Genomic DNA, 25,293 nt, shown 5'->3' on the forward strand with positions numbered 1-25,293 from the left:
GGGGGGGTATGTATCATTTACTTAAAACAAAAATATGTAAATTATGTAGTACGATATTTCCTGGATACTTCCATTGACTAGATAATTGAGGTGGTTTGATCAACAGTTTGATTATCTGATATCCAGAGTTTCAATCCTTGTCTATGCCGGTTTTGATAACACTTAGATCACTGTTTCTTTTTATTTAATCTTTAATTTTTCCATCCCGAAAGGTTTTCTTTTCTTTTCAGACATATTTAACAAACCTTTAGCCTTGACAGACAAATAAAAAAAACTCGATTCGATAGTTTTATATTAAGGCAATGGTACGGGGATGCTTAAGGTTGATAGTAGTATGATTTTAAGTTAACAGCTTTTAGGATTCCTTGATACATTTGTACGTATTTGTCAGAAGGTTTTAGGTCACCCTATCCTTTCGCAATCGTGACGATTTCCCATCATGTAAAAAGCTAACCAGGATATCTGCATTACCATTTATGCAGATTCATAGTGTAAAGCAGACACAAATTGCACAAATAGCACGTAATTATGACGTTTAATGGATATTTCTAATATTTATTAACGTCTACTTAGTTTAAAAATTAATGAATTATTTATGTCGCTTTCTGTCCCATATAAAAAAGCTGATGAATCCCGACGGCAAAACGATACCTTGGCTTAACATCATACGGAAAGGGAGGTATGTATTTTTTAATACTTTTCATGCTATTTTGTTTGAAAATCATTTAAACATTGATGCATTTTGATAAAAAAAAAAAAAAAAAAAAAAAAAAAAAAAAAAAANTAAAGCAACACACACATATGTAAGTAACATGTATAATATCCACTTTGACGCCATAATAAGCAACAAAATAATGACGCTAGGGGGAAACAATGACATAATTTTCTTTGTTCTTGTTCTTTATTATGTTCTTTTACCTCATATTTGTTTTAAAAATAAGTTAATCACATTATTTAAAAGAATCTCAAAAACATTCCCTTTTCATTTGATATTATTGAAATTATTTGAGATTTTTCTATATTCATTTATAGGTGTTTTCGCTCAATTTGCAAACATATTTTCTTTCTGTTCAATCAATAATATGTTTTTTGAATACGAACTACGAAAGTACATCATACAAAATGCATCCCCGAAGTTCCAGGAGTTTTGACCTTTTACATTCTCTGTAGCCCCTGGAACATGCCATGACGAAACCGAAGACTCTTTACGCAACATCTTGTAGATGACAAATTTAGATTTGTTTGATCCTTTGACATACATCAAAAGAATATAATGAAATTGTAACGATACAATCTTCGGTGTGATTGTAAAAGGACAGGTATCAGCTTAGCAATTGGTCAGGTTTTTGACCTGAAACCAATCAAATAGCTTTCCGTATACCTTTGATTTTGTCATGAAATATTCAGGAGGTGTAGACAGAGTAATGAACTTTATTTATGGAATTTCAAGAATGTGATAATAGTAAATAAAAATAGTAGATATGGTACATGTCGAAAATAACACTGCAGCCTCTGTAATACATTAGAACACGTGGGAAACTCAGCCGATTTTGTCTAGATGGATAACAATCGTGACTATGTCGTGACAGATTCTGCTGTATCGGATCAAAATCGTAACAATATCCTGTGTTGTCTGGACGGTGTCTTGACAGTGTCGTGTGGATCGGGACGCGGTCGTGATGAACGGGCAAGACTTGGAGGAAGTTTTCATTGCCGTTTCTAGCCGATTGAGTCCAGATTGCGTCCAGATCTTGCCGAATGCGTCGGTTTACTGTCCGGTCACTGTCTGATCTCTGTCGAATCGCGTTCGGGAGAATCGGGACGCTGTCGGGACAGATTCGGTCGTTATTTACTATGTGGAAGATACAAATCGGATCAATTTCGGATTGAAAACAGGAGAATCGGGACGAATTCGGATGGAAACGGATGGAAATCGGGACCCTTCCTGAACAATATCTGACTGTCGTGATAAAATAAATGTTTTCACAAATTTGTGAATTTCCCTTCACGAATCACAGGATCTTGATCAGACTTTTGACAAATTTTACTAGGGAGTGGTCCTTTCAAGGACGGCAGTACAAATCCTGAATGTGTGACTGAGGCTTTAGAAAGAACTTTGCATAATCCATACTTACCAACCTGAAGAAAATGTTGAATTTGAAGTTACTACTACTTTATTTCACTTTAAACAATGATAAGTAACAAATTACTTCGTTCTGCTGTTTTTCAGTCATAATGCGGCATCTCGTTATCCTTGTTTTGGCAGTGTACCTGTTGGTGGCATGTGTTGACTCCCAATACCTCCACGAAGAGAGAGGAAGAAAAGTATATCTCCTGCAATTACACAGCCAGATGCATTATCCAAGATTTCTGCCGACACCTTTATTCAGGAAAAGACGACTCGCAGCTGAAATGCGTTATTGCAAATTACATCCAACATCTTCCCGTAGATGTATCCGGCTTATTTCATCCTTGATTCGGCCAAGCGTCAGTAACTTTATTTGATATAGAGCCCGAGAAGAGAAACACGGTGTACAACTTTAAAGCCAAACAAATGTTTCAACATTTATATATTGATCTAGGAAATTGGTAATAAAATGAATTTACCTACATGTACCTTCACATTTTCTTTTATTTTTTATGACATTCTGGTTTTTATAAACAAAAAACAACCATAACTTATCAGCCAAGATGATAGTGGTGAATACAGTAATATCAGGCAACAATCATTTTAAATAACAAAGTTGTCAAACTAGCTTAAAAATATCGTAATATAGGGGGTAAGGTCAGACACGTGGCAAGGGTCTTGCTGATCTGTTATAGCTGTACTACATTATATTTGGAATGAACTTCAAGGAGCGTTAGTCGTAAGAATGACTACAGTGGCCTCCAAGATTCAGAATTATTATTAAAAGACTCAAGAACACTACATTGGAGATTTCGATGTTGATTCAATCCATTCAATCAAATTGTTATTAAGTTACATTAGCTAATCTGTTAACATTTAACTTGACAATAATATGCCACCTGCCTATTGCTTTCAGTTTGTCAGGTATAGTACTTGACATAGGCGAATGTACGGCACTAGCAATAAGATGGGCATATTGACCAGTAAAGTACTCGATTAAACTAAAAACAGATAATTTATAAAACAGTACCAATATACACTTCACCGAGAGACGGTTTTACGTACTCAAATAGATTGCAGATAATGACGATTACTCACAAGTACTCAAGTGCTGTACTCAAATACACCGTATGGAGTAATAAGTATCAGTATAAAGTCAGGTATATTTCATTGGGTCACCATATAAGGTATTATTATAATATGCATGGGCACAAAAGATTGAGAGTTGCAAGTACGTACACAATTGGATTATAAAAGGTGACAGTTGCTAAAAATCAAAAGGAACTTATATAGATCGCAAGGAGTGACAGCAGCACGCATCTACACAAGTGTATTAAAAGGAGTTAAAATAAGATATACAAGTGTATTACCCCGATAGTTTGTAATTTAAAACTATATAATCATGTAGAGTCCGATAAATGAGTGCTACTTTTGCGAATGCGAATACATTACGAGAAATAAGGGATTTAAGTAGGTTTCGCAGGGCTAGGGGCATTTTTAAGAAGGTGTCACTGCACATCCGTGTTCTTTTCTAAGGACAAGGATTTGCCAAGTGGCGTCACCTGGTTGTGTCAGCAACTAATAAGCCTAACTACGTTATGTGCTGATGACATAAAGTGTAAAAACACAATGAAATGTAATATAAAGGTCAATAATTTAATATATTAGGATATTTTACAATGAATTTAACCGCTGAATATGTCTTAAACCGTTGTCTACAAGTCTACTACTAACAATGTTCTTGTCAAAACCTTTGTCCAAAAAAAATTAAAAAGACAAACGAGCCAATAACTTTAACGAATCTCAACTTATATAAAAGATAACAAAAATAAATTTGATTAATAATTAAATTAAAGATATGAAAAATGTGTGCCCTAGGTATAGCAATCCCCTTAGTAAAATTGTGTTTTACATATACGTTTATGCGTTTTTTCCACCCGTCAAATCAAACCATGAATTCGAATAACTTAATTGGCTGACTTATTGACCTTTACAGACTACGTAATACCACACTCTCAATATGTCTAATTGTATACAAATTAAATTTCGATCCCCTAACCAAACGCTGTAATATTTCACGTTACGCTTGCGGATCCAGTACTAATTAACATTCCCTGTAATCTCGTCATTGTAAGCTGCGTCTTATTTTCGTTTTATGTTAGGAAACCAGGCTTGTGTTCGAAGCCGGTTTATTTTCATATCATTCTTATTTTCGAAATCAGTTAGACTGTAAGATTTCAACCGCCTATTTTCTAGTCACATAAAAACATGATGGCATAGGTTTCTTTTAACGAAATCACATTTGTTTCTTTTAAATCATTTAATGCAGCAAATACCTGTAAAGCTGTTTAGGTCGACAGAGAAAATGTTACTCCTGTCTGGAATACAATGCATATTTCAAGACCGGCTTATTTTCAAAGACGGCCTATTATCAAGATATATTTAAATGTAACAAATCCAGAGTTCATTCTCAAGGCAGGCCCATTTTCAAATCAGATTTATTTTTACTGCTGTCGGGACGATTAAGTGGAGTGCTAACCCCGCCTGAAAAAGATGGTATACGGTTCCCAACTTGAAGAAACAGAACGAATTCCTTGAACTATTCGGCTCATTACCCGAGAAAACAACTAACCAAAATAAATAAAATCCTAACGAAAAGAAAGACTGGCTTAATGTGAGACGGATAGCCATTCACTAAGCAGCTAGAAAACGTTAGCTACTTCCGCCGATATGGACAAACAAATATGCAACAGAATATTGTGTGACAAATTACTGTGATCATAAGAAAACAAATAGACCACGGTAGTGCACCACACACACACACACACACACACACACACACACTCACACACCATCACACACACACACACACACACACACACACACACACACACACACACACACACACACACNACACACACACACACACACATGCACACATTGATTCACCATGTCGTGCTCATAAAGTGTGCGATCATTTATACACCTCACTATATCTAAGCATATTCATATGTCCTGTCTTTATGCTCTTCTCATATGATAATAATATAATATACATCTTTTTTATGCACAGCAGGTATTATAAGAAAATGGGATTAATGTGGATCAGCTGTATCGTAACAGTCGAACTCAAATAGGTAATATAATCCAATAGAGGGAGCGCGGTGGCTAAGTGGTCAAGGCGTCTGACATTCTGCTATCACTAGCCCTCCATCACTGGTTCGAGGGTTCGAGACCTACTTGGGGCAGTCGCCATGTACTGGCCGGAGGTCGGTGTTTTTTTCTCCGGGAACCCTGGCTTTCCTCCACCACCAAAACCTGGAACGTCCTTAAATGACCGTAGCTGTTAATAGAACGTAAAACACAAACAAATATTCCAATAGCAAACATAAATGAGATAATTTTATCTGTCAGAATGATAACCTAAGCAGTGTTAGACAAGTAAATCTAAAGGTCAATTTTTCATTAAAGCAGTAGTGATCAGAAGGTCAGCTTACTCAGTAAAGGTCAAAACGGAAACATTGACAGACATGATCCAACGGGTAAACTAATAAGTAATGTGAAAAAGAAAATGACGTGAACAAAATAAAAATGTTGGTCATACGAGTTGAAATCATTCAGGTGTTAAGTAATCAATCATACCGAAAGAACACTAGTAAACGCTTCGAATATAATATATCACATAGTATTTCTTAGTCAATATGAAAAATATATTTTCTTATTGGTCAGTTAAACTTAACTAAGCAGGTGCCCAATCAGAACATCAGTAGACATTCTGTCCTTCAAATTGTGTAAATTGAAGCAGTTTTAGAAATCACAGAACAAATTGATTGATTAATAAAAACTTGGAGGTATATCAACACCAACAATGACATATTCGAATGAGAAATGTCAAGAGTATAAAAAACAACGTAAGCAAAAGCAGATGATATGGAAAGGTAATCGTTTTCTTCACCGCATGTGGCAACGTCAGGATGTTTCCCGTTAACTCAAGAGAAGTATGCAAGTCACTAATGATATATGACACTGTAAAAATAGGATTTTTAACCATGGTAACCACTGTGTAGATTAAGACATATCCGGTAGCAAGCCATGGTCCAAAAGCACTAGTAGTTATTGGCAAACGAGACGCATCTGTCCAGAAAATTGTAATGCTGTTAACCGACGTTCGAGCCCCAAATCAGATGTGACAATTTTTAGAATATACCATGTAACCCGAAAAAGACTCTCATTGGGGGTACAGCTAACATTAAATTAAAACAATATGACAAAATTCTTATTTTTTAAGAGGTCACTTTTAAGGATCCCTGTCCTACTGCAAGTAAAACACTGATACTACCACTGTAACTTTTAGAGTAACTTCCCCTTTAATTTTCATTTTGAATATAATTGTGCGACATGGCATGGATACTTCCGCTGACTAGGTAGCTCAGTTGGTAAGAGCAAAAGTTAATTTTCTAAGACCAAGAGTTTGAATCCTGGTCAATTCCTGTTGAAATTACACTCAGCGCACTGTTTCTGTTTATTAAAGCTTTATTTTTTCAATTTTGAAAGGTGTAATTTTCTTATCAGACATGCTTTAACGATGGTACGAGGATCATTAAGGTTGATAGTGGTGATAAGATTTTACGTAATCAACTTTAAGGATTCATTGCTACATTTGTACGTATTTGTTAGAAGGTATTTCATTCCAAAATCGTGACGGCCTCCCAACATGTAAAAAGCTAACCAGAATATCTGTATTGATTGAGGTCTACTTTTGGTTTCAAAATCAATCAGTATTTTTTATGACGCTTCCTGTCCCTTATAAAAAGCAGAGATATCCCAACAGTAGAACGATACCTGGACTCAATACCATACGGAATGGGAGGTATGTACTTTTCAATATTGTTTATGCTATTTCGTTCTGGAAATCATTTATACATTTATACATATATGCATTTTGATAAATATTCAATATAGTACCACACTCATATGTACCTGTTATGCAACAAATGTAATAGCACCATAGCGATCAACAAAAAAATAGAATGAACATACAGGGAAACGATGATATCATTTTCTTTCTTGTTCTTTTTTTTACCTCGTAGTAATATTTTACTCATTTTTTTAAATATCTTAATCATATTAATAACTAAATCTTAAACACGTTCCTATTTCATCAAATATGAAATCAATTAAGATCATTCAATTATCCTTTGTAGTTTTTTTTATTATTTTTTCTCATTTGCAAACATATTTTCTTTCTTTACAATCAGTAACATGTTTTCTGAATACGAACTACAAAAGTACATCATACATAAAGCATCACCGAAGTTCCAGGAGTTTTGACCTTTTACATTCTCTGTACCCCCTGGAACATGTCATGACAAAACCGGAGGCTCTTTACGCAACATCTTATGGATGAAACATGTAGAATTGTTTGAAACTTTGATGTAGATCAAAAGAATTGCACTGTATCGTAACGTTAAAATTGCATTGTCGGATGTTGTTTTGGTGTGATTGTAAAAGGACAGATATCAGCTTAGCAATTGGTCAGGGTGTTTGACCTGAAACCAATCAAATAGCTTACTGTGTACCTTCGACTTTGTCTTAAAATATCCAAGAGGAGAAGAGAGCGTAAATGAACATAGTGTCTTGAATTTCAAGAAAGACATATAGGTATTAATAAGGTTAAAACAAGACCAGTACTAGTAAGAGTAGATATGGTGCATTGTACATGTCTAAAACAATATTGCATCTTTATAAAACATTACATAATCGTGTTTCTTGCACTAAATAATTACTGTGCTTAGCAATACTATCTTTAAACTATAAACCCTAAAGCTATCAAACCATACATTTTATTGTATCTACAAAGTACGTTTTTCTTTGTTTATGTCGATTCAGCAAATATCATTGTTTTTGTACTTTCCAAAAAACAACAACAAGTGCAGTTGTTTCAAAATGATATAACACTAACCGGGTAATAAGTACCGACCTATGAACTAATCGTAGTATTTGAAGTTACTACTTTATTTGACCTAAACATTTATAAGTACACTTAATAATAATAATAATTAATAATTCGAGGTTCTTATATACGGCTTTATCACAAACTAGTTCGTAGGTCGTCTCAAAAAGCGGTTCACAATTTATTATCCGTTGTTATAGGGCCTTTGCAACCAGCCAATATCTTTCTCAACTCCATGTGGAGCGTACAGCCGGAGCTGCCATTGCGGCGCTAACAGCTAGCATTCAACAATTCTAGCGCTGCCCAACCACGTACTCATTTACAGCTGAGTAGACTGGAACAAGCGGAGTAAAGTATCTTGCTCAAAGATACAACACAGTGCCGTGCCGTGACTCGAACACGCAACCCTTCGGTCACGAGTCCGGCGTCCTACCACTAGACTACCGTGCATCAATACCAGATAACCGGCCAAGCTCCCGGCCAAGCTTCCAGCCAAGCTCCCGGCCAAGCTCCCGGCCAAGCTCCCAGCCAAGCTCCCGGCCAAGCTCCCAGCCAAGCTCCCGGTCAAGCTTCCAGTCAAGCTCCCGGCCAAGCTCCCGGCCAAGCTCCCAGCCAAGCTCCCAGTCAAGCTTCCAGCCAAGCGTCCTGCGAAGTGCCAGTATCTTTATTTGATATGCAGCTCGATAAGAAAAACACTGCGTTCAATTTCAATGCCAAACAATTATTTCAACATCTATGTATTGGCCTAGGGAATTGTTGATTAAATGAATTTACTTACCTTCAATTTTTCTTTTGTATTTTGTGACATTGGTGTTTTATAACACTACCGTAACTTATCCGCAAAAGATCATAGTGATGAATACAGTAATATCAGACAACAAGCAATGTAAACAGCATAGTAATCAAACTATCTTAAAATGATACATGTATTAACAAGTCCTCCATTGGACGTTACGGATTAATACTACTTCGGGCACCTCATCGGAGAGGCCAGTATACTATAATAGTCACAGTGTCCGTCCGTCCACACTTTCTGGAAATTATCTCGGAATCCGAAAGAGTAAGCATTCTGAAATTTGACATTGTGATACACTTTGAAATTTTAAAAAAAGTGCAATTCGGTTGGTTTTTTAAACTGAGGTCAAGTTCAAGGTCATTGTTGGGGTACGGTCCTTATCTCCGAATCCAAAAGTTCAAACCTTTTTTTAAATCTGACATGGTAACACATTGTGAAGGTCAATGTTACTGTTACTAAGAATAGTACATGGGGGTATGGTCAGACACATGGCGAGGCTCTTGCTGATCTGTTTTAGCTGGGCGAAAATACACATTAAAATAGAAATGAACTACAAGGAATGTGAGTCGTAAGAATGACTAAGGTGGGCTCCAAGATTCTGATTAATTATTAAATAAAGGACTCAAGAACACTGCAGATGATGAAAAAGACGGATTTCTCCTGGAAAAGATTTAATTTACGCCTTGTTTTTCAGAGACTGACGATACATCCTACGTTGGAGATTTCGATATTGATTCAATCTATTTCTTCCGTTACCCTCATGAAACTAGTTTTGGTACGTATAGGGATATGAAAAACCTGAAAGAGAAAATATTGCCATCAGTGTTACAATATCTAACTGTTTATATTTGACTTGATAATAGTATGTCACTTACCCTTTGCTTTTTGTTTGTCAGATATAGAACTTGACATAAGCTAATGTAAAACACTAGAGATCACATGGGCATATTGACCAGTAAAGTACTCAATTAAACTAAAAATAGATAATTTATAAAACAGTACTCAAATAAACTACACAAACTAGCGGTCTTAATACTCACAAACACTAAAGTATGCTAGACGACGTGAAACTAAAAAGTAAGTACATATACTGTACTCAAAAAGGACCGTACGGAGTAGGAATTATTAGTAAGAAGCCAGTTAGAAGTTTTCGTAGGGTCAGCTTATAAGGTATGATTACGATAGTCATGGGCACAAAAGATTGAGAGTGGCAAGTACGTACACAATTGGATAACAAGGAGTGAAAATTGCTCAAAATCAAAAGTACTCAAATAGATCGTTTGTTATTGATAATCATTACTGCCTTTCGAGACTGCAATAAATCACCTGTAAGTACCGTGAGGGGCTGTGAGTGGTTACCTCAATAACAAGTGTTAACTTTAATATATCTCATTTTACATTCATTAACGCAAGAGGATAAGATAGCAGGCGTAGCATCGATCAATCTTCTCCAAACATAATTTACAATTAATCATAGTATGCAATATGTAATACGTCTTAGTCATGGCGTCATTAAACAGCGCTTTAAATTAGACGATCGTATATCATATATGCTATTCCTTTATTTACATATGAAGAGGAAATTATCCATCCTCATATAATATTCCTGCTAGACACCTTCTGGAATTTAAATAAACTTTGCAACTTAAACTCAAAGTGAAATCACGTCAGCATTTCTCCAATTACAGAAGGAAATCTTATGCATTTTATAGGTACTTTGTATCACACCCTCGTGACTTTTATATGGTAGTAAGGAATACTATATATAAACTAACGCATCGGTCGTAGAAATAAAAAGGATATGAGAAAATACAGAAAGCTCCTAAACACGAAGTCGCATAAAGTTTCCTCCTCTCTACCAACCTTTTTTAAAGTGATAATTTTTGATACATTGGTTTTGAAAAGTGACAAAATATATGCACGTACACATGTATCCTATGTCATGATTGACTTGATGAGGAAATATGAGTCATCGTTATTAACCCACCGTTTTCGACGTCATACTATTAGTCTACGACTACTCATTTGACAGTTGCATCAAATGGTTTTTTTTACCTTTTCATAACCGATACAGGTAATAATAATAATGAATAATGATAATTCGAGGTTTATCTATACCGCTTTCTCACAACTTATTTCGTAGGTCGTTTCAAAGCGGTTCACACATTATTATCACTGGTTCTAGGACTTTTGCAACCAGCCAATATTTTTCTCAATTCCCTGGGAAGCACACAGACGGTGCTGCCATTTCGGCGCTCACATCTAGCATTCAACAATTCCAATGCTCCCCAACCACGTACTCATTTACAACTGGAACAAGCGGCGTAAAGTATCCTCCTCAAAGATAAAACAAAGTGCCGTGCCGTGATTCAAACCCGCAACCCTTCGGTCACGAGCCAGGCGTCTTACCACTAGACTACCGTGCCTCCTATATATTGAAGATATTTACAATTAGGTTGGTACTTGATTTTGAAACATCAGTCAAAATTAAAAACATCTTCTCTGCAATTAGCCCAAAACCATCTTTGTATCACGTTAGTAATCATAATGAGACTTAAGGACTACTGGTAGCTAAAGATGAAACTTAAGTCTTTAGATCAATTCCGAAAGAAAATAACTGCTTCATTATGAAGCATTTCCCGTAAAGATTCTTCTCAACATATTCCGTAATATGGATAAAACATATCTATATGAAATATAATCTGTCAGAGGTAACAGTTCGTGAATCTTGTCTGGGAAGTAAAATGCAATTCAATGCAATTCAATATAAATTTTATTTTCTTGACAGGTCTCAATGTCTTTAGTTTTGGAATAGCAATGTTATTTTAATTCGTTTACTTGGTCACTGTGAGATTTAAGACAGTTTTCGGGTTTTTGTATTTGTTTTATTTTCAGATTTGTTTTCAATACAGTATAGTCTTACATATTTGTGTGTACTATCAAACATCATTCATACCAAAACAAAGTTCAATAATACTCAAGCGTGATATAATGCAACCTAATGATATATGAAATACATGGTATATATAAGGATTTCTACTGCATTGATATAAGGATAAAAAAATGAAAACAAAGAAAAATCAAAAACAAAACAAAAAGGCAAACGAAGAAGGAAGCATTGAACCAGAAAAAAAGAAGAAAGTAACAGAGAACGACAGATGGAGAGAAAGAAGATTTAACACAGTTTAGGAGGAGTGTACTATGAAGAAATGCATCAGTATTAATGTGTCATTACTGTATCGCAACATTGCCTGGTAAAGTGTGTGATTTATAATTTAATTTGGATTTACCTTAAAAGCGTTAGATACGTAAAACACTTTGATTCGTTGAGAGTGTGCTCTATACAACTACGATGGATAGCGAATGAGTTTAATCACCCGCATGGCCAATATGAAGTACATGTAAATCAAGTCTATTAAACATTCCTTTTGAAATGAAATGTGTAGTAAAAAGGTTTTGACAAATCAAATCACCCAAAATGATATCGGTACATATATAACATTTATTATAAAATATGATAAAATTATTCAGGACTCGTTAATTAACATCTTTTTCGCATTTTAAGTGAATATAACACGCTAAATTTGACTTTCAAATCTGTCATTTAAACGATAATGCTCCTATAAATAATAATGAAATCTTATATAAACCTTAAAAAGCAGTCTGAGTCAGAATGGAAATTGTTGGAGGACCTATAGCAATGTACCTAGAAAACGATACAGTATGTATATTTGTTTTTTTATTCACAAAAATTATATTTATATTTTATTCCACAAAAATTAGAAAAAAAGATTCATTGAAAACTTGTCGCTTGATGTTTCAAACTGCCATGCCTTCTGCTACGACCTTCTGCTTCGCAATATGTAAGAATTAGAAAATGATCCAACAATTAATTATCTTTAATATTTGTACCAATCTATAAATATCATATACCACATGTATCCCATAGTATGTGTCACTGTTAACGTTACTGACCTTCAGTGAACATGACTGCTTATCCTTTAACACAAAATGATGTTCCTGTTTACAATCTGTTCAATTTGTTGAGACTAATATGATAATGAGCTTGGCAAATCCATGTTTATGTATTCTGATTCCATTAACAAAGTAAGAGTATGCCCAATACTTTGTTAATGGAATCGGACTACATAATCATCGTTTTGCCAAGCCCATTACCATATTAGTCTCAACAAATTGAACAGATTGTAAATCTAGCCTGACATATTTTGTCATTTCACTTCATTCAATGCCGTCCATAGACAAGTGTGGTTGTTTTTTCTTAATTAGTGCACTAACATAATTCGCAAAAATCGAATCGATCTAAGAAAGGCATGAGCAGCAATGTTTCCAGTCAAAGCTAAGAACGGTAAATCTGTTGAAATATGATTCTTCAAAACATTCTATTGTTTCTACTGAATATGAGTGTGGTAGTAAAGAAGTAAACCGAACTTCACCCTGATGGTGGTCACATTTAAAAGTATGTCTGTTGCAGTCGCATTTAATTTATTTTTCCATTCAAATTTAAAATATCTGATGTAGTGTTATTTAATATACTAAGGATGGTGATGTTTACATACGGAGAAAACATTACGAAATTAAAATTAACTATATGCTACATTTAACGATTAAAGAAGAAATATGACATGCATTTGTTTGTGTTAGTTTGTGTTAATTTCAAGTGCAGGTCACATACATGGACATATCGTTTAATTTGGACTAAGAAGAGTCTCATAGATCAGCATTGCTAATGAGTTATAAAGGTTAATAATTTTGTTTTCTTATGAACGTTGGCAACCTTGGTCATGTCGCAACATTGAATACAGATACAAATCAATTAATCATAAAGCAATATTAATAATGAAATTAACTATTTAAATATGCATTTTTAACCCTTAAAAAGGTACATAAAATGTGAGTACATCTTACGAATGCTTAATATTTTGCCAATTCAACAAATATGTATAATGTCTCGGCAAGACTTGATGTACTAAGCTGGGTTTTTATTATAGGTTAGATTTCCCATATTCAATTTTACACAAGTGTTAGATAGAACACTTCTATGTTGGTTAAAGATAAGATCTTCTTTCGGGTTTTTTAATCCCAAAGAGGGGGTGGATCATATTTATTAAGCAGGTCAAAAGTAAACCATTGAAACAGAATGCCGTCGATTCTAGATTCTTCGTCCGTGGAGTCGATACAGTCGATTCGAGATATCTCATGCATTTATTGATCTATATGAAATGTAAGTTTAGTATAGATATCATGAAAAATAATAAAGATTCAATCTCATTAAATCTAAATCATTTTAGATATATATATTGCATTTAAATATGTCATTTATACATCTCATCTCATTACACTTAAACAAATACACATATATTTCAATTAAAGATATCTCTGTTGTATATTAATAAATATATATCAATATGAATTTCTAAGTTATTTAATTAAATATATATCTGTAACATTTCAGGATATCTTTGATATTTTTGCTTTCCCTATTTATCGATGACCGACACCCTAAGACGCAGTCAGTGAATCCAGCCAATAAAATGTATCGGTGACCGAAGCTCTAAGACGTATTAGATAAATTAAGCTTGGGAAATGTAGCGGTGACCGAAGCTCTAAGACGTATTAGATAAATTAAGGTTGGGAAATGTGTCGGTGACCGATGCTCTAAGAAGCAGAAAACGAATCAAGCCAAGGAAAATGTATTGATGACCAACGCTCTAAGACGCAGTTAGCGAATCCAATATGGAAAATGTAATTAATAAATGATTATTTTATTTATTTAACCTAAAAGTATCTTATCAAAGTTTTGATTATGATTATATTTATTGAGACTCCATTAGATTGTATAAATTTCATGATTCAAATGAAAACTGCAAGTGCTATGTTTGATAGTAATACAGACGTATCATTATAACAAATATGTAATTAAAACTAGACTTTAACATTTGGTATTATCATTTTTTTACTTTCTACGGAAACAATGTACGCATAAAACATGTCGCAACGTTTCAAGACCTGCTGGTCCCTTTGTCAAGCATTGATCCGACTGGTCCATTTGTCAAGCTTTGATAGTTTGACAAAGGGACCAGTCGAATCAAAGTTTGACAAAGGGACCAGTCGGTCTTGAAACGTTGCGACACGTTTAATACGTCCCCCGGTACATTGTTTGTGTTGAAAGTAAAACTTTGATATTACATATTTCCAAAGTGATGAATCTTATTGAAGAGACTTTAACATTGTTTGTGCGATATGTAGGTATGTTTTGCCTCCAACAAGTAAGAGATGTTCTAGTTAAGTGTAAATTAAAAAAAAAAAAAAAAATCACAATAGACATAATATCTTACTCGCATCAACCTTGTGGTTGTTCTCTTGTCTCGGTCACGCCCTTGTACATTCTGTTTTTAAAGTACTTACCATGTGATTGATTCATCGACCGCAAATGATCATTGCTATCTATCATACTATGTTACCGGGAAAGGGGAATGCCCCGTACATATGGGAAGGAACTACCGATACGCTACGTTACTACGCCATCGTTACAAGTGGTTGAAACATTTATCCTGACACTTGTGTGTAAATCTGCTACCTTTGCTTTAGTAGGCTGTTGATTAACGATTTAATAGCTCTACCTGTTACTTCGCTAGTTGTTGAGCTACAAACGTTCCAGAATTGTGTATGGTGTGTCAGTATAGGTCCGGCAAGTGGTGCATGAAACGTTAATACTTCCGGAACCACTAGTTTTGCTTCCGGTTTTTATAGGGGATTCAAGATGTCTTTCAATTTGTTTCAGTAATTCCCTTGTTCCTATTGTTGTGGTCTTTTTATATCAGACTTGGGTTTGGACAGCTTCCTTCTTCGTATTTCTGGTGATATTTTACATAACAATGTGATAATAGACCTGAAACAATGTGATATAATATATCATATAATATCACAGTTTTATTTTTACACAAACGTTGTATATATTCTTAACGTGTTGCAACGTTTCAAGACCGACTGAGTCATTTATGAAGCTATGACTCTATATGTGATAGAATGTTAAGTTATTTTATCAATATTTCATAATCTAGTCCATAATTAACTTTTAATTACAACATACTCATCGATTTTCCTGAACTGTTGGAGGTCAACGTTAAACGTTTGACAGATACACTGGTTGGATCGCTGGCTATTTTGAGTTCGCAAGAGTTCATTGAATGTATGAGAGGGAAGGAGTGGGAATGAATGAGAAACCGTTGAACGAGTCCCGTTCTGCTTGAGGACATATATACTTCGTAAGAAAGTGTTTTTCTTAGGGATCCGACACTGGCAGACTACCATTACATTGAAAAATAAATTGATAAATAAAACTTATTGGGGAAAAAAGGAGGTTGCGGCTCTCTAACACTATATTTACAAATGAGATGCTACTTCCATTGTTTTTGAAGTGTTGCGGTCATTGATTTCCTTGGACAGTTCTTACAAAGTCAAGTGTACTTTTGAAAGGTGTGAGATGAACTTAAACAATGCAATGCAAAATTATACCTTAATATTTATTAGCGCGTGCCGCACTCTTTTCGTTTTAATCTAATGTTTTAAGAGTTGTATCCCTTAACACAAGTGTACTTATGTATGAATGCAATTCCTTAATCATATTAAACTACAGCCAAAATCCTTTTGTACTATTACTATATTAACCGGAAATAAGTCCTTAATGTATAAACACATTCCAAATACCCTTCACAAACATTAAATTCGATGAAAGAGGGAAAGAGGGATCAAGACAAAGTGGACGGCAACTATGAGGATAAATGGTCCCTTAACATTTTTTCTAGTTTTCAACAAACGTTGGCATCATAAATCAACTTTCACACACACAAATACGAAGTTACTCTTCGTGATGACCAGTTGATATTTCATATAAACTTGATGTTGATGATATAATTATATAAAATTACCAAAGAAATAAACGTAATCCAGAAAATCGTGCTACGGAAAGTTAAACGAACTAACTCAGACTAGATTTTGACATACATTGGGCTTGAGGGATATAGCAAGCTTCTGGTTCCCAAAGACCAGGTCTAGATAATTTCCTAAGACAAATGTATCTTTTATATAGTGAATAAGGTAAAAGAATACATTTCTTTTTAAATTATTCATTTTAAACATATAAGGCTTAACTGTTTATGTCTTTGTCTTCAAAAAGTCTCTCAGTAAACACTTGGTGGCTACATCTTAAATAACAAATTTGTTAAAATTTTACATTGACTGCTTTTAAAAGTATCTTTCCTGTTGGGATAGCAGTGATTATATTGCAGTTACTGGGATTTTTTAACTGTTATCCTCTATCAGTGGACAACTACATGTTAAATATTATACACATGCATATTTTCTATTAGTGAATAATACACATTTCTCTATATAATACTATTAAACTTAACTTTTATGTGTTTAACCTTTTTTAAGTTCTAGGAGCATGGCACTTCAATAGTTACATAACTTAAAATATGAAACCATACCATCAAAATAGTGTAGCATGTTCATTTACAGTTTGAAGAATTATTTGACATATAAATAACTAGAACACTGACAGGTCAGTAAGGGCCCCGTCTTGTGGCAATATCTCCCCCATAATCATCAAGAATGACGCGTTGTTTAATTCCCACAAACATTGCTTCAAAGTGTCATAATGAAATATTCACCAGCAAAAAAATACTAAATTTTACCTTGACCTTTGACCGAGTGACCTTGACCTTAAGTCAGTTGACTCTTTGTTAAATTCCGACCAACTTTGCTTCATAAAGTCATAACAAAATGTTCATCAGGGAAAGATACAAAATTTGACCGTGACCTTTGACACAGTGACTTTGACCTTTGGTCAATTGACTCCTTGTTTAATTCTGACCAACATTGCTGCATAATGCCATAACAAAATGTTCATCAGGGAAAAGATACAAAATGTAACCTTCACCTTTGATCCAGTGACCTTGACCTTTGGTCAATTGACTCCTTGTTTAATTCTGAGCAACATTGCTTCAAAGTGTCATACCATAATGTTCACCAGTGAAAAGATACAAAATTTAACCTTGACCTTTGACCGTATGACCTTGACATTTGGTCAGGTTGACAACTTGTTTAATTGTGATCAACTTTGCTTCATCATGTCATATCAAAATGTTTACCAGTGAAAAGATACAAAATTGAACATTGACCTTTGAATCTAATGACCTTAACCTTTGACCTCAACTTTTTACCTCAGTGTGTCTCTTTGTTTAATTCCGAACAACTTTGCTTCATGTCATGAAATGCTCATTAGTGAAAGGCTACAAAAATTGACCTTGACCCCTAACCCAATGACCTTGACCTTTGGTCAGTTGACTCTTGTTTAATTCTGAGCATCATTGCTTTAAAGTGTCATGCCAAATTGTTCACCAGTGAAAAGATACAAAATTTAACCTTGACCTTTGACCCAATGACCTTGACATTTGGTCAGGTTGACTCCTTGTTTAATTCTGATCAACTTTGCTCCATCATGTCAAAACAAAATGTTCATCAGTGAAAAGATGCAAAATTTGACATTGATATTGACCTTGACCTTTGACCTTGACTTTTTACCACAATGTGTATTTTTGTGAACTGAACATCTTGACCAAGTTTCATGTACATCGGCCAATAAATATCAAAGTTATCAGCCAGGAACAAAATTTGAGGACGGACAGACAGACAGACAGACAGACAGAGTGATTACTATAGGGCCATAATTAGTTAAAAAGCTATTAAGACAGTCCTATCGATGATGAACTTGATGTATATTTGTGAAGAAATATGTCGTTAAAGGAACAAGTTAACGACAAAGGCACTCTACATTTGACCTAAATCATACTTAAAGATGTTTCTCAAAGCTATGTACTCGCGTTGGGAGCCTTTCGGCCAGACTATGTATTGTACATCGCTTTAACCCTTTAAACCCTATGTAAGTTCAAAAGACTATCCCATGTGCTGATAAGGAAGATTCCATTATGGTTTATAGTGGTAAAAGTTTAAGAGGATGATTTAATGATTTCCCGTTGAATACCATATTCACAAGTATGGAGGACCTAACGATGAAGTGTGAAGTACAAATGAAAATAGGGGTATATTCTGCCACCCATTAGTTTGTTAAATATCTTAGTTTATAAAACAATGGTATACCAAAGAAACCACTTAATCTAACCTACTCCAGAAAGTCAAAAACGCTTGCTGGACGTTAATCGCAGTCGCCAGGTACTGGCCGTAGGTCGGTGGTTTCTCTCCGGGAACTCTGGCTTTCCTCCACCATCAAAACCTGGCACGTCCTTAAATGGTCTTAGTTGATAATAGGACGTAAAACACAAACAAACCAAACGTTAATCAAATGTGATGAAATCATCCGTTTACTTCAGCATGAACGTTTTTCAGTGCAAACGTTTGATTTCTATTATTATTTTGGTTTTAATAGCTATGCTCGAAAACCAGAGTAACCGGAGAAAAACCACCGACCTATGGCCATTACATTCAGACGCCTTAACTACTCAACGATTTACGATTTACTTTTATCCTGTCAATAAAGTTTTCTTGATTTTATCTGTACAACTCGGATTTCAGAAACTGGTCTGGGTACATCTCTCTCTCTCTCTCTCTCTCTCTCTCTCTCTCTCTCTCTCTCTCTCTCTCTTGCCTTTACCTCTATTTTGGTGTCTCATCAATTCATGTTGTCTTTCCTTTTGTTTTTTGTTTTGATGTTTCCTCTGTCCCTGCTGTCTTTCCCTTTATTTTGGCGACCTCTCAGTCATGTTCTCCCTTTGTACTAAACTGTGTGATTAAGTTATTGTATCAGATGGTTTCTTTTTTATTAGTCAGTATTTTTATTGTAGAAACTTTATTTATGAGAGCATAACATACAGAACATGTTTTGATCTGTAACTTTAAAGCATAACGCGATAATGCAACTGTAAGAATTTTAAGGTTAGGATGGGAGATGAATAAGTTTGATTACATCTTTAGGGAAAAGGAGTGGAACGAGTCATGATATCCGTCCATGAGCGTCGGATAATGTTTTACAAGACACGTACGTATATCTACGTAATTGTGCGTGAAGATGGATGGTCGGCTGAATGACGGTTTTCCTGTTTCACGTCGAATTTTAAGTCATCAATCCTCTCGTTGATATTGATCTTTGACAAAGATATAGGTTAAATATCCCTTTCATACGTATAAAAGCATAGTCGTATTGCTGTACACTGAGAATAGGTGAAAATCCTCAATCCACGCTTTCCAAGTTTACAAGGTAGGTAAGGCTTTTCTATCTAATATTGTTTTAGATAATAGTCTTAAAAGTCATTATCCCTTTGTATTGTATGTTTCTATCTAAGAGTTTCAATTGTACGTTTGTACAAATAGCAGTTTATAGGTGAGAAATTTACTGCTTGTTATTGTAACTTATTACTGTAAACAGTAAAAAGGTCCAAAAAAATATCTTTATATTAATTAAGTTAACTGAGCAAAAACTGTTCAATAGTGGAAACGTGTACAAAGATTTTTGTTTAGAATACATTGTGCAATGGAATTTCACAAAGTAGTGTTAGAATGTTTCAATAATAATTAGGAGTAAATTGTACCGTATTTCGTATAATGAAGTGAACAGTAAATAGCATTGAATATAAAAGAGAAATGTACATAAAAATATGTCATATATTATTATTATATACTCGTTTATTGTTCATTAGTTATCTCCAAAGGTTGTGTTAATTCCAATCAGTGTGTTAAACAATTCTGTTATTGGGCCTGTTGAATAGTTGAATCGTACAAGGTTTTGTACATTCTAATGAATTGTTCTAAAACTTGAATATAGTGGTGAATTGTCCAAAGCTGAAAAAGGTGAATATATAGCATAAAAACAAAAATATAGTGGTGAATGTACAAAGAATAAAATAAAGAGTTGAATACATAGCAAATAAAAACAAAAATACAGTGGTGAATTATACAAAGATTAAAATATAGAGTTGAATATATAGCAAATAAAAAATATATAGTGGTGAATTGTACAACGAATGAAATATAGAGTTGAATATATGGAATAGGGACGGAAACAGTGTGATGAATTGTACAAAGAATGAAATATAGAGTTGAATATATAGCATAGGGACGGAAATATATTGGTTAGTTGTACGGAAAAGAAATAAAGAGTGGAATATATAGAATATTGACGGAAATATAGTGGTTAATTGTACAAAGAACAAAATATAGAATTGAATATATAGCATAGGGACGGAAATATAGTGATTAATTGTACAAAGAATAAAATATAGAATTGAATATAATTATAGCATATATAGGGACGGAAATATAGTGATTAATTGCACAAAGAATGAAATATAGAATTGAATATAATTATAGCATATATAGTGACGGAAATATAGTGATTAATTGTACATAGAATGAAATATAGAATTGAATATAACTATAGTATATATAGTGACGGAAATATAGTGATTAATTGCACAAAGAATGAAATACAGAATTGAATATAATTATAGCATAAATAGGGACGGAAATATAGTGATTAATTGCACAAAGAATGAAATATAGAATTGAATATAATTATAGCATATATAGTGACGGAAATATAGTGATTATTGTACATAGAATGAAATATAGAGTTGAATATAATTATAGCATATATAGTGACGGAAATATAGTGTTTAATTGCACAAAGAATGAAATACAGAATTGAATATAATTATAGCATATATAGGGACGGAAATATAGTGATTAATTGCACAAAGAATGAAATATAGAATTGAATATAATAATAGCATATATAGGAACGGAAATATAGTGATTAATTGCACAAAGAATAAAATATATAATTGAATATAATTATAGCATTTATAGTGACGGAAGTATAGTGATTAATTGTACAAAGAATGAAATTTAGGGTTGTATGTATAACATAAGAATGGAAGTGTAGCAGTAAACTAGACAAGGACTAAGATGTTGTCCTGGAAACATCCAGTTAGACAGATTCCACGTAACCTTGGATAAATGAAGTACGCCAATGTGATGTTTCCAAATAATTCGACAGCCGGTATAGGAGATATTGCGTTACAGAGAGAGGGATTTACCCGCATTTTCCACAATAAAATACATGAATTTCGTCTATGATGTGTTATTTACATTTGAAAGAATTGCCATTTTAGAGCCAATGAATAAAATGCTGTTATTTCTTTTCCAAATCATCCGCATAAACTAACCAAATAAATATTTGGCATGCTTAAACAGTGTCATACAAGTGTTCATTCGTAGAAAGGAATTTGTGTTGACTTGTGCTTTGACACGGAGTGAGTTCGTTGCTGTACTCGGTGAACCCGTGCAAACATTTGTTTTGTAATACCACCATGAGTATTTGGGATAGACTTAAACTTAATACTTCAAAGTAGAAAAAGACTTAGGTAAGGACCTATAAACAAGTGTATTGCCTTTATGTTTTGATTGTCAGAAGAAATGCTACTTATACTTTACTTCTACTTAAGGAAAATTGTTTAATTAAACAATACGGAATCTAACTTGTCTGTAAACCTAAGTAAGTGCCAGTTTATAACGTTAATCGTCAGCATATAAAGTATAAACAATTTCAAACCTTTCGTAGATGCACTCTCATATCCCTTCATACTCAACTCTTGCTCAATGTCATTTACATACATGGCAAATTTAAATGGGGATAAACTTTCCCCTTGCCGTACCCCGTAATTCTGTTAAATTCCTCTGAAATATCACCTTTTTTTTTTAACCCTAGCTTTAACGGATTTATATACTTATTTCACAACATCCAACATCCAAACTCTGATTCCTAACCAACTTACACCACAAGTCTTCTCGTACTACATAGTTAAAATCATTAGAAAAATTCTCAAAGATACAGTATAACATTTTTTTAAGTAATAATAAGTATTACACGAACTCTAATGAAACGACGGATACATCTCTTTCCTTAAGTAGAAGTAAAGTATAAGTAGCATTTCTTCTGACAATCAAAACATTAAAGGCAATACACTTGTTTATAGGTCCTTACCTAAGTCTTTTTCTACTTTGAAGTATTAAGTTTAAGTCTATCCCAAATACTCATGGTGGTATTACAAAACAAATGTTTGCACGGGTTCACCGAGTACAGCAACGAACTCACTCCGTGTCAAACCACAAGTCAACACAAGGAAGTGACAGCAAATAGAAGTTTTAATTTTAGGGATGTGAAAATACATTTAATGTGATTTTCTTTTGTGAATGTTTTACGTGTTTATTTCCTGAAGGTGTCTATCACATTGACGTTTATATAGTCGACCTGACAATAGCTGTTACTTATCATAGGGTAATTCCTTTGGCGTTATTTAGGAGAAAAACAGATTGACCTTAATTTATCATAAGGCTCACTTGTGTGGATGTGGTATTGTCACTTCCCTTCTGTATATATAGAGTGTTGCACAGGCTTTTTTGTATTTGCAGCAAGATGAAGGTCCTTGTCGTTGTTGTCTTAGCGTTATGTCTGCTGACAGTAGAGACTGAAGCGCGGTTGTTTAGGGGTGGTTTGGGGAGCCTTTTAGGGGGCGCTGTACTAGGATATGGCGTTAGCTCTCTCATGAATAGACGAGGCGGATATTATGGCGGACGTTATGGTGGCGGATTTTATGGTGGCGGACATTATGGTGGCGGATATAATTACGACCCATATCACCACCATCATCATAGTCCTTATGGTGGTTTAGGATATGATTCCCCCTTCCTCGGCGGTGGACTGTTCTAGAAAACTATCTGGTAACTATGTTAAAGTATTATTTTTATTCGTTTGTCTGTTCTTTTGGAAAATAGAATACTTCTTTTATACTGAATCCGTTAAAATAAATTTAAAGTTATCTCTACAAATTTTAACAGTTTTTGTATTTGTTTTATTTTTATATATTTGATAGCAAATCATATTTTATACCAATACATTTAAATTCACATGAAACATCTTCTTGTGTATAATAAATAAAACGTTGACGTAATATATACTGTGTGTCATTAATGAAACAAAATAACAGTTATATGTGTTAAAAATTTCTATTTAATTTCAGGTAATTTACCAACTTACCGCTGACCGTCAGAAAACACCATGTCTATGTGAAAGTGTATCGTGTGTATACATCGTTATGTGTCGTCTGGAGTCCTTTTCGCCTTTCAATTTAGAAAATTGTATTTTCCTTGTTTTGAATAAAGTACTCAACTGCAAATAAGTGCAAATTAAATGTGTTAACCGTTTTGAAAAGAAATATAGGATTATGGCGAAAACAATTAGATGTTGCCTATTATAAGCAGTTTTTTGTTAATAAATTTATTATTGATCATCTAAACAACAATTATAACAACAACTTTATTTGATTTAAATTGAGAGAGGGAAGCAATTTTAAGACACTCAGTTTTGTTTGGTATACACTTTTTGCAACATTTTTTTTCAAACAATGAATAAAAACAATTTCCTGTGCATAAAATCAATTGTTGTTTGTCTTTGAAAAATATAATGTAAGAAATGACCATAATATATGGGTGTAATGTACAATTTATGGACGGAGTGGCAGAGTGGTTTACACTCCGGCCTTCCACGCGAGAAAGTGTTTTTCTCCTGCCCATACAACCCATAAAATGGTCTGCAGTATCAAAGTTTCTGCATGCATTCAAGTGCGGTGGCTCTATAAAAGATACCGTTGTCAGTAGTTAACGACTGATTAGACAGCTCCTCAAAATTGTATTGATTCATGCATTATTTAAGGGATATGTTAATTGTATTGGTTGTATAAGTTGTGTATCACTCTTAAGAGTTGCTTATTCTAGCTATATAAGGCTCTATATCAAATGGTGTATAATTTCATTTCATAATATAAAAAATTTTCTTGGTATACTGTACATGCAACGTGTAACTTCATCGTAGATAAATCAATCAAGAGAATATTTTACAAAAGCCGGAAGTAAGATTCTTGCAATGACGTCACGTAATTAAATGACATGATGACATTCCATACACGTATACATTATGTAAATATATTTTTTCTCACAACCACTACAGGTTTCCTCACTCCCGACCCATTGGATAAACCTGCTAGGAGTTGGTGAAAAAATTATAACTACAATGTATGACGTTAAGTAGCAATACATTGTGACGTCAGATCCCATTGGAGACAGAAATGATTTATTCTCAAGAGAGAATCATATGGCTTTCTTAATATAATATCTGAATGTTATGGTACAAAAAAGGTCCCATAACTCGTGATGGTTGATTATCAGGATAATCCTACACACTTTATGTCATGGGGAACACAAGCTTTGACGGACAGTCCGAAGTTAGGTGTCATTCTGTCCATCTGTCCTTCAATTGTCGCT

The 25,293-nt window shown here is 34.1% G+C and overlaps 1 long non-coding RNA gene across 1 annotated transcript; it reads left to right on the plus strand.

Annotated features, from left to right (window-relative positions):
* The first annotated feature begins 20,065 nt into the window (after positions 1-20,065).
* Positions 20,066-24,402, plus strand: LOC110466128. Its single transcript, XR_002464695.1, has 3 exons — positions 20,066-20,173; positions 23,386-23,694; positions 23,994-24,402. It is a non-coding gene; the product is annotated as an uncharacterized LOC110466128 (long non-coding RNA).
* Positions 24,403-25,293: the final 891 nt, after the last annotated feature.

Source organism: Mizuhopecten yessoensis, unplaced genomic scaffold, assembly GCF_002113885.1.
Source record: "Mizuhopecten yessoensis strain PY_sf001 unplaced genomic scaffold, ASM211388v2 scaffold11119, whole genome shotgun sequence".
Taxonomy (NCBI): Eukaryota; Metazoa; Mollusca; class Bivalvia; order Pectinida; family Pectinidae; genus Mizuhopecten; species Mizuhopecten yessoensis.